The 15,525-nt window shown below is 34.1% G+C and overlaps 1 protein-coding gene across 2 annotated transcripts in view; it reads left to right on the forward strand.

The window, feature by feature from the left end:
• The window catches only part of Asap (ArfGAP domain of ASAP), a 91,179-nt gene that overhangs the window by 14,066 nt on the left and 61,588 nt on the right, over nt 1-15,525 (forward strand). The window lies entirely within an intron of this gene.

Genomic DNA, 15,525 nt, shown 5'->3' on the forward strand with positions numbered 1-15,525 from the left:
GAGGTTTACATACCTATACAAACATGTGTGTTTTTCTGATTTTCCAACACACAATCCATACCTAACTATACAAGTATATTTTTTTTGGCAAAATACCATTGACAGATCAAGGTTCTACCTTAATTGTATCGGTGTTACAACTTGGCATACCATTTGAATACAATTGCATTTAAAATTGTGCAAATCGAGATCAAACGCTGCATCCGTACAATAGACCCACTGCTTCAGGCCACATCTGACAGAGTTAATATGTGGTTTTTTTCCCACATAACCCATTGCTCCACTCTAGGCACTTGCAATATACCGCAACCATCTTCAAGGTTGTCTACTATTATTCGTCTGTTTTCAATAGCGAATGCGTATTGCCGAAAGTCAATGTGCACACTTCTAACAATTTATTTCCTCAATAGGTCCGACACGTAGAACAATTCAAGCAATTCTATCTCATAATAAAAAAAAAAGACTGTTGTCAAGTGGGTGACATATACTTGTTTGTTTTACGGTGAATCGTAAAAGTTCGGATGGTACTTATTGGTTTGATCAAGGCCTATTTTAGTTTGAAGTGTTTTTTTTCGATAGCAAACCTTTTTTTATTTTATTTTACAAATAAGATGGTTCTTTTTCTACTGTTTCCGATATAGATAGTGTTATTCGAACTTGTGACTAGTTAAATATCAGTTTCCATTTCAAACACTTCGAGTGAGAAAACACTATCTAGCTGTTTTCCTTTGCTTTTTGTAAAGAAACAAAGTATTTGGTGGGTAGGAATATCAATTGCTACACGTATAGATAAAGAAGACTTGAATTATATGTTTATATATTATAGGTAAGTATGTAGGTCGTCTCCAAAAGTTGGTTTTGTAAATACCGTAGAAACTCTTCAAAAAGTCTTTCGACTTTAAAGCTGGAATCCAAAAATTCGACATTTGATGCATTATAGATATATGTATGTATAGTGAGTGAGAGTGAGCTCGTGTGTGGGAGGAATGTATTAAAAATGCTATCGAATGTTTTGGATTATCGGTAGGTTTTTCTGCTCCTTGTGCAATCTTTACATATGTACATAGTTGGTTGCTGTTTCGGAACTTGCGGCTTTGAATTGGGATTTTTTGCTGATTACATGATAGTTTTCAAAATAAATGATTTCTAGTTGATGTGGGTTTTAAATTTGTGAGTAGGCATTTGACGACATACCTGTGGAAGTTTAGTTGTCTCTTTTGCCGTTTCTCCTCCTTCATCAGCTCCTCAAGGCCGTTCAGTTCGTAAACACGCATTGAAAGTCTGCAAGCCGCCAGTCGGTGAATGTCGGAACACCATAATTACGTCTTACAGGGTTCTTCAACCCGTTCAGATACTATGGAAACCTCCGATTGTAATGTTCGTTGATCATTAGAATCGAACGTATCGAAAATATCTCGATTATGGTGTTGAAGCGGTGGAATAGTATCTAAGCAAAGAATCACATTGCAAGTTCTTGTGGTCGAAAAATTCTATTGTTTGATTGTTTGCTATCAATTTGTCAACGATTGATTTTATTATATAACTTTTTTAGTTTTGTTTTGATATCTTTGTGGGATCATAATTTTTGTTATGATACTTTTTCATACAAGACCCAAAACCATTCTTCTCTCTAATGGCGAGTTTATATTGAATCACTTTTGTTTATTATTATTGCTGACAACAAGACAATAAAATAAACCAATAAAATCGCTTCATTGATGCAAACTCATAATATCAATAGGTCTTTGTGCGAAAAATATTCAGTATGAGCATGCTAAATTAAAAATTAGTTTCTGTAATTGTACTCGTTCCCCCTTGGGTATGCTCTTTTTAATACTAATATATGTACAATGTAAAAACGCGTTCCCAAAATGTAACGTTGGTTAAATGTTTTCAAACTATAATATTTTCAACATATATGTATGTACGTATTCATATTTTAAGACATTGGACGCAGATGGTTCATGTGTGTAGGGACATTGTTTCACAAAGGCGTATTTCATTAATTACACTGAGCAACAAAAAATCACGTTTTTGAGTTACCAGAGCAGAGGCTAGCCAATCTTTACTAAGTTTGACCCACTGAATTCGGATATGATAATGATTTTTGTTGTTTGGGTCTCCTTTACGAGATATGAGCGTTTAAAAAAATACGCACTTTTTACAGATTTTTGGCTTTTGCGGTCTTTAATTCAAAATCTAGTATTGCTGTGCTCAAAGTGAGTATTGGAATCAATAGTCAGATGTTTTTTCTATTGATTGTGATTTTTTATTGTTTTAAAATACTTATAATTAATTTTCTAGCGAATTTTAAAAGTCAAAAATATATATTTTTTTACGGATTTTTTATCTGTGCTATTTTGCATTTGTTTGGTCAGTTTTTTATTTCACCACGTTCATAAGGATTGGTTTTCTATCTTCATATTTTTTATTTTTATCTAAACGTACTAACTCGAGCGGCAATTGCTAAGAAAGACTTTCTTTCAGTTTCCGGGAGCGTACACTAGAAGCGTTGTAGCAAGCGAGATGGCAAGTCCGCCACTTACGCGCGTAAAGATATGCCTTCATGAGGTGAAAACACTGCATTGAAACTGTAGTACGAAGATAATACTCTTTATACCATAAAATATTTATGCTATAAAATAACTGATGACACTGAAACATTAATGACTTCGACAAATATTTGATATTAAATGATCCTCATGTATTTAAATTACTTTATTTTTCCTTTGTAAGATCTCACCTTGAATTTGCCTCAATTATTTGGTCACCTTTTTATATATTCCATATAAATTGTATTGAAAAAGTCCAACTAAAATTTATCAAATCCTTACGCTACCGTTTTGCTATCTACGCCCATACTACTGTTCCCGATATTTTAAAACTCCTATCCTTTAACAATTTTTCTGTCAGGCGACTCACTGATGCTACATTCATTTTTAAGCTCTTAAATTTACTCCCGATTTATTGAGTAAGGTTGGTTTCAGGATCCCAGTTAGGTGTTCTAGAAACGTTGCACTATTTTCACTTAATCCTTTCAAAATCAATTCTCTTAAATATTCCTATCTACAGCGTGTTTATCGTATGTTTAACGGGGAGCTGAATGATGTTGATCTATTCGGTATTTTCTTGCATCAATTCAGGACTGCCGTCAGGAGAGTCTTGATTGATTGATCCATTTTCTATTTCTATTATATAATCTTTATCACTTAATGTTTAGTTATGTACCTTTTCTATTTAGTCATGTTTTAGTTTATATTCTTTTCTTTTTCATGTCTCTATGTACCATTTTATGTAATTTGTGAAATTCTATAATTGGGCTCAGATGTTATTTTATTTTGTTACATTTATTCTTTATTTTTATGCATTTCTACATCAGTTGTTTGTTGATTTTTCATTAAATAAATAAATATTTCAGTGTTTCAATAAAAAATTCTTATGAATTGTATTGAGTAAATGTTCAAAATATATATGTACATACTTGTTATCTGAATGGAGGAGTTCCTTTTATAATAATATTTAATTTGAGCACATCTGTCTGTAGTAAAAACGCATTCGCTATTATACAGTGTCGAACATGAACGCGCCACACTCAGTACCGTATGATAGCGTTGTGCTTATCTTTAAGTAAAAATAAATTACGCGAATAAAAAAAAGAATTTCTTTCGCCAAACAGACTTCCTTGAAGGTGAAGGTCGGTCAAAATCATAAGAGCATATTATGTTTGTATAATATGTTGCGTGACTGCTTCTACACCGCTTCATCTAAAACGCGCCATAACAAAGAAAAGGTCAAAGTGCGATACGAAGTTACGATCTGATTAAAACCTCGTTTATTACCCCCGTTGGTTTTTATATTACACGGGTGTATTAAATATTTTAGAAATGCCTTTCAGTTAAAATATCCTATACGCTCTGGAATCTAAGCACGCACTCGTTTCCAATAATGAATATACTATATGGCTCTCACGTCGCATTCAGAGGTTCAGGTAATAAAATCATACCACATAGATTGCGATAATCTAATCAAGATCGCATGGCGGTCACAACTTGTGGTTTTTGTCTGGCGCATGGAACCGTTTGCGGTTTTCGGTTTGATTTCGATGTGTGTCGGTAGTAATTGGCTCAAGTGGTCACTCACTGCTTTTCGTTCCCTCGCCTCGTATCGGTACCGTTAATATGCAGATGACCGGTAGTCTTCTTCTTCTTCTTCTTCTTCTTCTTTTGCTATCAACGTTTTTTTATGTTTAGTACCTTCGTGGTTGCGTTAACAGTTACCCAATTCTCACACGTTGAATGTGTGTCATCTGTAAAAAAAAAACAAACAAACAAACAGATAGAACTATTAAATAATATTATCTCATTGGTCACACAACATTTCGACACATTCGCTTTATACGTGCTAATGTTCTTCTTATTCGATTTTTTCTCGTTTTTCTCGAGTGGTGTACTTGATTTCGTGCGTTGACTCTTCACTTTTTCCACTGAATTTACCGACCGTCACAGTGAAGTAACGTTCGTTTCCTGTTACCTTCCGGTGGGGATAGAAAAAAAGGGGATAAATGGACAATGGGCTGATTCATTCAAAGAATATCCATCGCTTCCAATTTTGATATGAAACTCTCTCCATAAATATTTGCAAGTCAAATAAAATTCAAAATTTTCAAATTTGCAAATTAAATTATGTATGATTTGAGCATTACAATTTATAATGTCATAGAAGATTTTATAATGTTAATATACCTACATATTTTATTTTATTTTATTTTACATATACATATACCAGGAAGGCCTTACAGGTAAATCCCAATGCGCCTTCCTGGCCAATTACAAATACAAATGCAGCATTTTTTATTATAAGTCGTTGAATTGCGAGACACTGAAAAAACTCGCAAATTAACGAGACATCTATGAATTGTACATAATTTTTTATTGTACATCCATCAAATTTCAAATAGTGGTGACATAGTAGGTAGGAAGGATTTTTAGCCAATTTTTTTTTCCGGGAACCGTTTCAACAATGAAATCAGAGAAAATTGGCAAACTCTGATAGGAAACGATCAACCTGAAGTCACAAATCCAGGTCTGACCAACAGCATACTCTGAAAAATTCATTTTCATTCAGGGATAGAACCCGGCACCTTCTTGACGGTAAGCAGAAGCTTAACGTCCGAGCTATGCTGCTGGCTGTACCTATGTATAAAATTTAATATTGCTTCCTTGGCAATTGCAATTGGAATTGTTCTGGGCACCATTTTTAATATTGTAAAAATTCCGCAGGACTAAATATAAAGTTACAATTGAATATAGTTAAATGTCTTTCAATCTTAAGTTTAGCTCTAGCTTTCATTGTCTACTAGGGGAATGCCATTTGTTTTATTGTTGATAAGCCTTAACTTAGGGCGCAAACACACTGAGTGGTATGGGAACAGTGGGTGTTCTCCAAACCGAATTTGGGTGTAGTTGAACTTGCAGATTGCATATGTTTGGGAGGTCGCACGTGTATGCATATTCATATGCAACCGACAAGTTTCTCTTACATATCTTCAAATATGGGATTCACCGTTATCGATCATTGTCAATCAAGGATAAAATATCACCGAAAACACTCCTGGGGATGATTTTTGCGACTGTGTACCATGTATATGGGCTAGGGGTGCCGCGTTTTTTTCGCATTTTTAAAAAATAAAAAAATCTAAAAAATACACGTACCACTCAGTGTGTTTTCGCCCTTATAACTTTTGTTCGCTGTCTTCTTCTTGGGCAACCTTCATGCAACATGCAACCTTCTATGTCTTGATATAGCTCACATTCAGTGTCTACCCGTCACGTCACGGTCCTGTGCTATGGTCTTCTATGTAGTTATTGTCAACAATGCTTTTTTGCTCACTTGCTTTGTAAGCTAATGGAGCGGTCTATTGTTATTTGAAAAGCACCAGGCCAACGCCGAAGACTATTGTATGTACATATTGTAGTGTCAAAACAAAAATGGAAAGCTAATTTGATAGAACTTAAAAAAGGAAGAAAAAAAACTGCATTAATAACTCAATTTAACCACATTGTATAGTTTGGCACTCCAGGGGGCGATATATAATATTTATTTTTGATTTTTATGGTACATATGTAGATTTATCTATACACCTAATATCCGAGGATTAGTCTAGCTGTCTGTAAATACATATTTCAATATTTTTAGTAAATATATTTATGTATCCAAAGTATCCCATTAAAGATAAGGTTAAACTGGTATTTCTGTCCGTAAGGTCAATTCATATATTGATTGATTTTTAGCTTGCAGGCTTGATCGGAACGTAATGGATGCAGGTCAGGTTTGGTTGTACAATTATTTTGCTAACACAATTATTAGTTAACGAATTTAAACATATCGGGTATGTTTATGCAGATTGATGTCAGAGTTTGTTCAATTTGGTCATATCAGTTGGTCTTCTTCTGGACGTATCTCCAAGATTGAGTTTCTCACATACTCTACCGTCCTTCTATTTTTTTTTCTACGAGAAAATAGTTTTTCTAATATGGTTTATTTTCCCAGCGGACCGAGCAGGATGTATTTCCTTGGCGAGAAACGATCTGCCTGGGGCAGAATTTTCTCAGGCTTCGTTAAATTATGTAGATGGAAATGACTCGAATTCCGTACCCTGAAAATACACGAACTGCACTTAAAAAAGCATCTCGAAGCATACTCGTACTGCTGCAGATCCGAAACGAAAACACTTTTGCATTTAATAAGAGGAATGTGGATTAAGTTCACCGGTAAAAATTTAACGAGTTAATTTGTGACACATTTTTCAATTATAACAGAATATGCCATTTGACCCAATTTCGCTCTATTAGTATTTTAAATTTGAATGCTTCTTTCATACCTATTAGACATTATGATTCGTGCCTAGTTCGCGTACCTATCTGTTCGAGCTAGTTTATTTTTTATTTGGTCATTTTTTGGTAAACGAACGGTTAATACGATCGTTCGTTATAATCGAACGCTTCTCAAACGCGTTAACCTCTTTCTGATCGACTGCGTAATTACGGGCACTCGTTCCAATGTAATACGACACCGATTGATCAGAAAACGATACGTTAATTTAACTCTCGAATGATAGGTGTTATTATATATTTCAAAGCGTTAACCGATTGACGTAGAATAACATAATTTAGAATCGCTACAAAAACAGTGCTTTTATGTATACACATTGTTTCATGGAGAATAAAAGGTTTGATTTTTTTTGATGTTTATAATAACACAATTAATGAAACGTTTATTATTAATTCTGTGTGTCGTTTCGGTACGCACACCTACAGCTTATATTTTATCAGATGATGTTGAGTAATTTCGTTGATGACCAAGATTTCTTGGCAAGGTGCTCATAACGTGGCTCAAGTCATGCTACACGTATGAATCACGAAATAATGCGATCGTTGGACGCAAAAAGGTATATTTTTATATTCAGACGCACTTAATTGTAATACGGTTAACCCCTATGTGACGTAGTTGCTTAAGATTGCTTTTATCATGTCCGTAAGACTCTGAATTTATGATATTGTAGTAGGAAATTATTATTATCTAGTAGGAAACTCGCATATCTTGTTTTTGGTTTTCTTTTTTGACGTACACATGTATTAAATGTGAACAAAACCACAATTTTCCGCGATGAGACTCTTTTAGTCTTGCGATGTGACATTTAATTTGTTTATTTATCATTATCCGTCAATGAGGCATTTTATTCCAAGAATATAGTTTTCTTTATTATTTCAAGCGAATAATATGAATTTAAGTGGATGGGGATTAATTACTCAATGCCTCTATAAAAGGAGTGGTCACCTCCGAGTTCAAGAAATAAAGAGCATAAGGGCAAAAAAACAATTTTTTTTTAGATAGTTTTGCACATGTTACAAAAATTCTAGCACGCCTGATCTATGCTATTGCATTCCAGGCCAAAACTCACCCTCTGTAGTGTTTTCGTTGATATTTTATTCCTGAATTGACAGGTTTGACGGTGATCAATAACGGTAATTAAATAGATCGAAATAATAAGATCGAACGAATGAACAATGACATGAGGATACGCCCATCACAGGTTTAGTCTACATGTATACAAGCCGTGCCGTAAGATTCAGTGTATCTGTGTTCTAATAAATTGTTAGTTATTATATTCGGTATTCCTCGATGTTTTTGTTTTCTCACTTTTATAATCAAATAAACTCACCAGGTGTCGTATGAAACTTTTAACTGTCAAAAGCTTGGAGATGTTAAAACGCCAGTATTTTAAATTGGAAATCCTATGGAACCGCATTGCAACCTCCCCATTTCCGCTAATATTAAAAAATATTGCAACCCACGGTAAGAATACTTGCAAAGAGGATGGGACAAACGACTGGGAATGTTTAAACTGATGCCTTTTAGTTTATGTTTGAACAAACTACAGACATAGTTCGTCTGTCAATTTGTTCTTTTGTGTACACTGTAACTGGCCAGATTGGTTCGTACATGTTCACGAAAGAACGAAATGTACACTTGGACTGTAAGGACGGTTTCAGACTAGCGTTTTTTTCTGCGCGTATACGGTCGTTTCGGCGTACGCGCTTACACGCGCGCTACTTTTCGCGCTTCAAAAAACCGAACGCGCGTACACGGGCTTATTCCGGCGTTTTCGCTCAAACCGGTAGTGGTGATTTAGTATCAACATGGATAATACGAGCTTATAAGCGCGTATACGCTCGTACGAGTTGCGCGTATGGAAAACTACGCGCCTATACGCGCCTACATGCACTTCAAGAAACGAGCTTATACGCGCGCGCGTGTAAGCGCGTATGCAGAAACGCCCGTAAAAAACGCTAGTCTGAAACCGCCCTAATATATGCATACGTATACACACCAGGTAAGAAATAGGTGATGAAATTCTCGGGAGTCTTACTATCAATCCCGAATGTGCAACGTTCCGTAACACATTCGACCGCATATATTCAATTGGTTTACCGTGAATAAAGAAGTTTTCACTTCAAAGCAAGTGAAACTTCCGACATATATTATAGCCGAATCGATCAGACTCGTTTGGAAAAAAGGTTAGGTTTCGCAAATACTTACAAATGGATAAGCTTTCTATAAAAATCCCTAACTGCGGCATTTTGGGATTCGCACTGTCGGGATTATAACCCGATCCCGTACCGTTAGAATTCCGTACATATTTTATATCATTTTTTCCCCACACTTTCACGGTTAAACCTGTCGTTATATATCACATCCACGCCTCGACGATCACTTCCACCATTTATATTTAACGCGATTGTGGATTTGGACCGTGTTTTGAGCGAGATGCGCCTATTTTTGCAACGATGCGGTGCAGCGAGCCCTCGGGACAATGGATCTCTTTAAGCTTCCATGTATACATACGTATGTATGTGTATGTATTTTTATTCGCGCTCTCGTCGGTTTATTTCAATAATTCCGTCGGTACATTTATTTTCGTCTACAGAATGTCGTCGTCGTCCTATTTAGTTGCTAGGCGTCTCGACGCCTTCCTCTTTTCCGCTTTCAGTTCGTAATTACTCTGGAAATATTCATAGTATGCGAGATCACATCCGCGTATATTGTGAAGGACCTCTTCCGCATCGTCACGACTTCACGATGTTTTTTTTTATTCAAATATTCTACTGAAAATGGTGTATTACGTTAGTTATTGTGCAATGATTATATATCGACACGTATCGTATAGTCTTATCCAATTTGAGTTTGCAGAACTTCGATTCTGATGTTGCACGTGACTTATCTGCTGCCCCATCTTCTTCATCTTGTTCTGGATTAGTTGTTAATCGAATACATATATACTTCCAGTTAGTAGTGTTGCTTCGAAAATATTCATCTCGAAATATGTACATACAAATGTGGGTACTATGCCCAAATTATATGATTTCACTTTTGTTTATGCATATATTTTACCATTTCAAATTAAAGAAAGGGTTTTTAGCTTTACCTCGTTTTATATTTATATTATGTTTTTTTATGATTAGTCGACCTTTTCATATATGTACATAGGGTATTAATTAATATTTTGAAACAAATAGTTGCTCAAACTAACTAAAAACATACCGATTTTAATTTGTTTTGCGTAAAACAATTAGTTGGAAGCTTTTAGTTTTCAACGGTGCCGGCTCATTATGCCCATCATACACAATACATTTATAGAAATATATCGATAAGAATTGTTCTCAAATCAGCTTCTTTGTAAAATTGTACAAAAAACTAAATTTATGTACATATCAAAAGTTTCCTTCGGATGAAATTCTAATGTAAAATATTTAGCTCTAGGTTCTTTTTTTTTTAAAACCGGCTGTGGATGTCATTAAATATAATAAAATCGAACTAAAATGGTTTTAAAAAAACACATTCTCTACTACAAAATTAGAAAAAGGAAATTTACATGGTTTTGATATGAAAGTAAACTTTTTGGTAATAATATACATATATTATACTATATTTTATTTACCATATTTTTTCGTAGATAGTCAGTTTTTTTCTGTTTTATGCAATTCTCATCCATCTCATCCCCACACATTGTTCTAATTTCATGCACCAATCTTCTTTGTGGCCTTTTTTTCACCTTTTTATGTATTATATATTCTCTCGGTTACCATTCGAGCTCTTCTTTCACCAATTTTACGGGTTACGTGACCCCGTTCATTGCCAATTCAATCTTTTCACTCTCTCCACTATCTATGTATATCAGTGTACGCCACGCGGGCTCTTTTTGACCGTAGTTAATTTTTCCAGTATTACCTATTTGCATATTTTTTATCTGTAGATGCAGTCGACAGGGTCTTTCAATATAAAATGTATTTTATTAACATAAATCACAATAACAAGTACTATTTTATAAATCAATAACAATGTAAATATTGTCGTGTTAAATAAAGAGCAAGTATGGCATAACTGTAAGAATGTCAGTAGACTTATAAAAATGTGCATTAAATATATTATTCGTAAAAATAATTAGTGAACCGTAGTAGTAATTATTAGCCGATGAAAAATCCTATTCAGAATTGACACTCGGAATTCTGTCATGGCCTCTTCTTATCACACTTGCGATTGAGGAACAGACACACAGTGCAAATAAAATCATTTATGCAACTTGATCAACCGCACCGTATAATAATAAAATCGATGATCGGAAATAAGCAATACATATTTTATATGTATACATTTAAAACCACCACGTTTGTTTTGAAAGCATGGAGCGCGTGGTTAAATTATCCATCATCGTGACTGAAATTACTTAGTATGTGTGTCTGGTTGCGGTTCACGAACATCTAATTATATTCGAAAGGAGAGAAAGAGAGAGAGAGAGAGACAAGGAAAGTCAACACGGGGGGAAGTAAACGATATTTTACGACGCTCAAAGTAGATCCCGTGTCATTTTTAAGGGCTGCCTCTTTCACGGCCCTAATGAATGCCTCCGCCGAATGATTTATTGTAGGCCTGAATTGAAATTGAGGAAGATAGCGATTCGGTGGATATATAACCGCCATTTTCGCCTACGTCGAATTATCTCGCGTGTATCTATCTGCTTTCGAGCAGTTCTCTTAATCCACGTTGTTCGTTGGGTACTACTTTTGATAGGGTTATCAGTTGGAAATGTCCATTTTGGTAGTGCATCGTTTTGTCGTAGTCGACAACGCCCCCACAGACACTCAATTGAGCCTGTATTATGTACAATCTACTGGATACGCCCACGTCGATCATATCGTTTTCAATGTTGTGGTTCCTTGTTTTTCGTGTAGTGTGAATTTAATCTGATCCCTCTATCTAATCGCGTGTAATCCTTCGATTGACGTGACAATTGTGTTAAATCTGGTCAGATTGGTGTTAAGAATCGAATGCAGGTTGTTTGATTGGTACAGTATCGGTCAACCATATTGTATCTATGTGTAGATTTATTTTGTTGTTTGGAACGGTCGAAATGGCATGTACATACATACATACATACATACATATATATGTGCATATGTATATTTTTTGGAAATCCTAATGCATCACAATCAAATACGCAACTTAGAATTTACATTACAGCTGACTTTAATCTATTTATCCGAATACACACATAAATGTACATAGTTAAACGTGTTTTTTGGAATTTCAACTTATATGTAATTGATGTTTGATTGTCATGTTGATGAACTGGTCAGTTTCATACGATTCAACACGAGTCTTATTTGATTGAGGTGAATAATTGCTAATTTATTACTAGACTACGGATAAAGACCGTGCTTTTTCCAGGAATCGGGGCGGTTTGGCTCTATTTACAAAGCTAGAGTACAAGGTTTGGCGAAACAAGTACAAGGTTTGGTGAAATGCTTTAACAAAGCATTTACAACAATTGAATAATAAACGGCGCGCTGTGGGTCCGGTACTATTTATTACTGTTCTTGTTTTTTTTGGTAAGGTTGATATGACGCATTGGGGCAACCTGTCGGGTCACATTGGTCATTAATTATTTAGTGTCATTATTATTTTTGATTCATTTTTTATGTAGGTATTTATTGTAATAATAAAATAAAAATAAATAAATAAATATTGTGTAAAGTAATTGAAAAAATAATGAACAAATTTTACAAGAAAGAAATCGTAAGACAAGTTGATTCAATTAAATTACTACTATTTATAAACTCATATATTAACTTATTCCTGTTTCATATCTTTTTGTAAGGTATTTTTCGTACTGTTTGCTTATATTAGAAATGTCTCCTAATATAGTCGAGTCGGTTATTCGTGTAAAAACTTGCTCACGAATTTATGAGGCGTCGAATTGATAAATGACCACCACTGTATTCATCTATTCATCATCATCCTGAAAATTCCATAGAAAAGCGTAAAGTTGATATACTAGCGCTGACTCATTGCGGAATAACATAGTGATACGAAAATAAAACTCATCCAATCTAATCATTCTACAATAGCACAAGGTCGCAAGGAAAAATATCTCAATTTTAACATAAATTTTCGCAATGTTTAGCACCAATTGGTGGTTGTAGGTATTTTGAGAAACGGCCATCGTGGAAATTTCACTGATGATGGAAATGACCCATTTTGTTATTACAGTACATAACACATTACTCACTTAGCACTTAAGATCGTTTGCTTTTTTCTGTACACAATTTGAATTTGACCCATTTGCTGCCCTTGAATATTTCAACGTGCTTATGCGAATTTCGCAAACATTGTGAGGGGATCGATCAAAATAATATTTGCTAGTACACGGAGGTAAATATGTGCTAACGAAAAAGTTGGACGTACTCATAAGCTCAAGTCGCGTGATTGATGAGTCTTCATATAATATTTATTTATGTGAGTAATATTGAAAATGTTATTATTGCGAAGTGTGTAATTATTTGTTTATTTTTGGTAATTTTACGGTGAAAATTGATTCGATGCTGCCGGCGTGTTTCCGGTACTTGAAAACGTTCGCGGTAAGATGGTGATTGGAACATTTGGCAGTTGTTATTGTAATAAAGTGGAGTTTTGAAGTACATATGTATGTCTGAATTAATAAGATTCGCTCGAAGTATAATTAGTATAGAAAGCTTGTGAGAGAGGCGTACCTTATGTGAAAATTTGGTATAGCTATTCGATTTACTTGAGACTTATTATGAGGAGCTCATTAAGTGTAATATGTACTTACAAAAACTTGAATTTATTGGGGTCTGAGATAATTCTGTATCCAATCAAACGAGTGTACTCAGCAGTTTTTGATGTAAAGTAAATTAATGTTTGTGTTGTGGAGCTCACTTGTAATTAAAAAGTTCCTCAACCAATCGCGCTTTATTAACTTCATACACAAATACATTAACATACATAGTTGCCCCAATTTTCATTGCGACACCTGGTTAGATAGCTTTTAACTGTTAGTACTTTAACTAATGCCAATAGTTCGTGCATGAATAAACTAGTGTGTCCACGAAGGAGCCGGAGTGAACGCTGTAACATATGTACATACATATGTAACATATATGTATATTGATTCTAGGACATTTCATCGCGGGCACAACTCGCCGACAGATTTCATGCAATTATTATTTAATTATACTACATATACAGCAATAAAATTAATTATTTTTATTAAAGAGTAAATACATATGTATGATCCAAAATATCATTGCTCCTAATATTTGAATAACGGTTTTAATATACATTTCAAAAAGTTTAGATAAAAATTAAAGATTAATATTGTGGATAAAAAATATTTGCATGAAATCTGTCGGTGAGTTATCCCCGCGATAAAAAGCCATCGCGATGAAATGGTCGTGGGATGAAATGTCCAAACACGGTATATATTGTACAGCCGTGCACAATTATATTAGGCCATATTTAAAAAAAACGTATTTGCCCGAAAATACTCGCATCTTACTAGAAATGTAAAACGAAATAAAAATATGAAATTTTCCCTTTTACACAAATAAATGTTTCGAGAGAAGTGGTTTCGTCGCGTTGTTTCTGTCGTTTCCGTTTGTTTTGTTTTTTTAATTAAATACTTTTTCTTTTATAGAAAATTGCCAATAAAACACGGGGATCGTGTGAAGGGAACAGTGTTCAGATTATTTTAGTACATTTTTAAGGGTCGTAATACATATGCATGTATATGAAAAAATTCTAAACACCTTCAATTATCGCGATGTGCTGTCCAATCGACATTAAAAGGATACGGCGACATTGTTTCTATAAAAAAACCGTCCAAAACCCACTGAGAGGCACTTTTTTTTAAGATAATTTTGCGCATGTAAAAAAACGCTAGCATGAATAATCTATCCTACGGCACTCCTTCCAAAAATTACCCACTGGAGTGTTTTCGGTGATATTTTATCTTTGGTATTTTATTTTATTTTTATTTTATTAATTGAAAAATCAACAGACAGGATGTACAGAGATAGGTATAAAAAAAACAAAAAGTAAATAAATAATATATGTAACATCCGAGTCCAATAATAGATTTTTACAAAAATGAAAAAGATAAATATAAGGAAAACAAATTAAAAAGTAAAGAATAAAGGCATGACAAAATATGTAGTACATTGCATAATTAAACTATAGTATTAAAATATATGGAAAAGGTTATAAGAAGAAATTGAAATTTACAAATATAAAACAAATGAAAAAGGTAAATACAAAATTAACAAATGAAAAGGAAAAGAATGAAAGCTATAATATGATTAAATAGCACATTACATAACTAAACTAAAGTATAAAAATAATGGAAATATTGGAAAAATAGAATAGGAGAAAAAATGAATCAATCGGTCAATGTCATACCAATGAATCAATTGGTATGACATAGGTTTGATAAAGATCGATGATGGTAATTCCATATTTTTAAGATGCGTAGTAGAAACTTGTGCCCTAAAGAAGAGAGTATTATGTCAAGATTTCATTTTATCGAACATGTCTTTTAAAATCCCGAAAATGGACCTTCTAAGCAAGCTGGAAAAGTGAAAAAGAAAATTTAGGCAAATCTTCAAATAAAAA

Source organism: Arctopsyche grandis, chromosome 10 (assembly GCF_051622035.1).
Source record: "Arctopsyche grandis isolate Sample6627 chromosome 10, ASM5162203v2, whole genome shotgun sequence".
In the NCBI taxonomy this organism is placed as follows: Eukaryota; Metazoa; Arthropoda; class Insecta; order Trichoptera; family Hydropsychidae; genus Arctopsyche; species Arctopsyche grandis.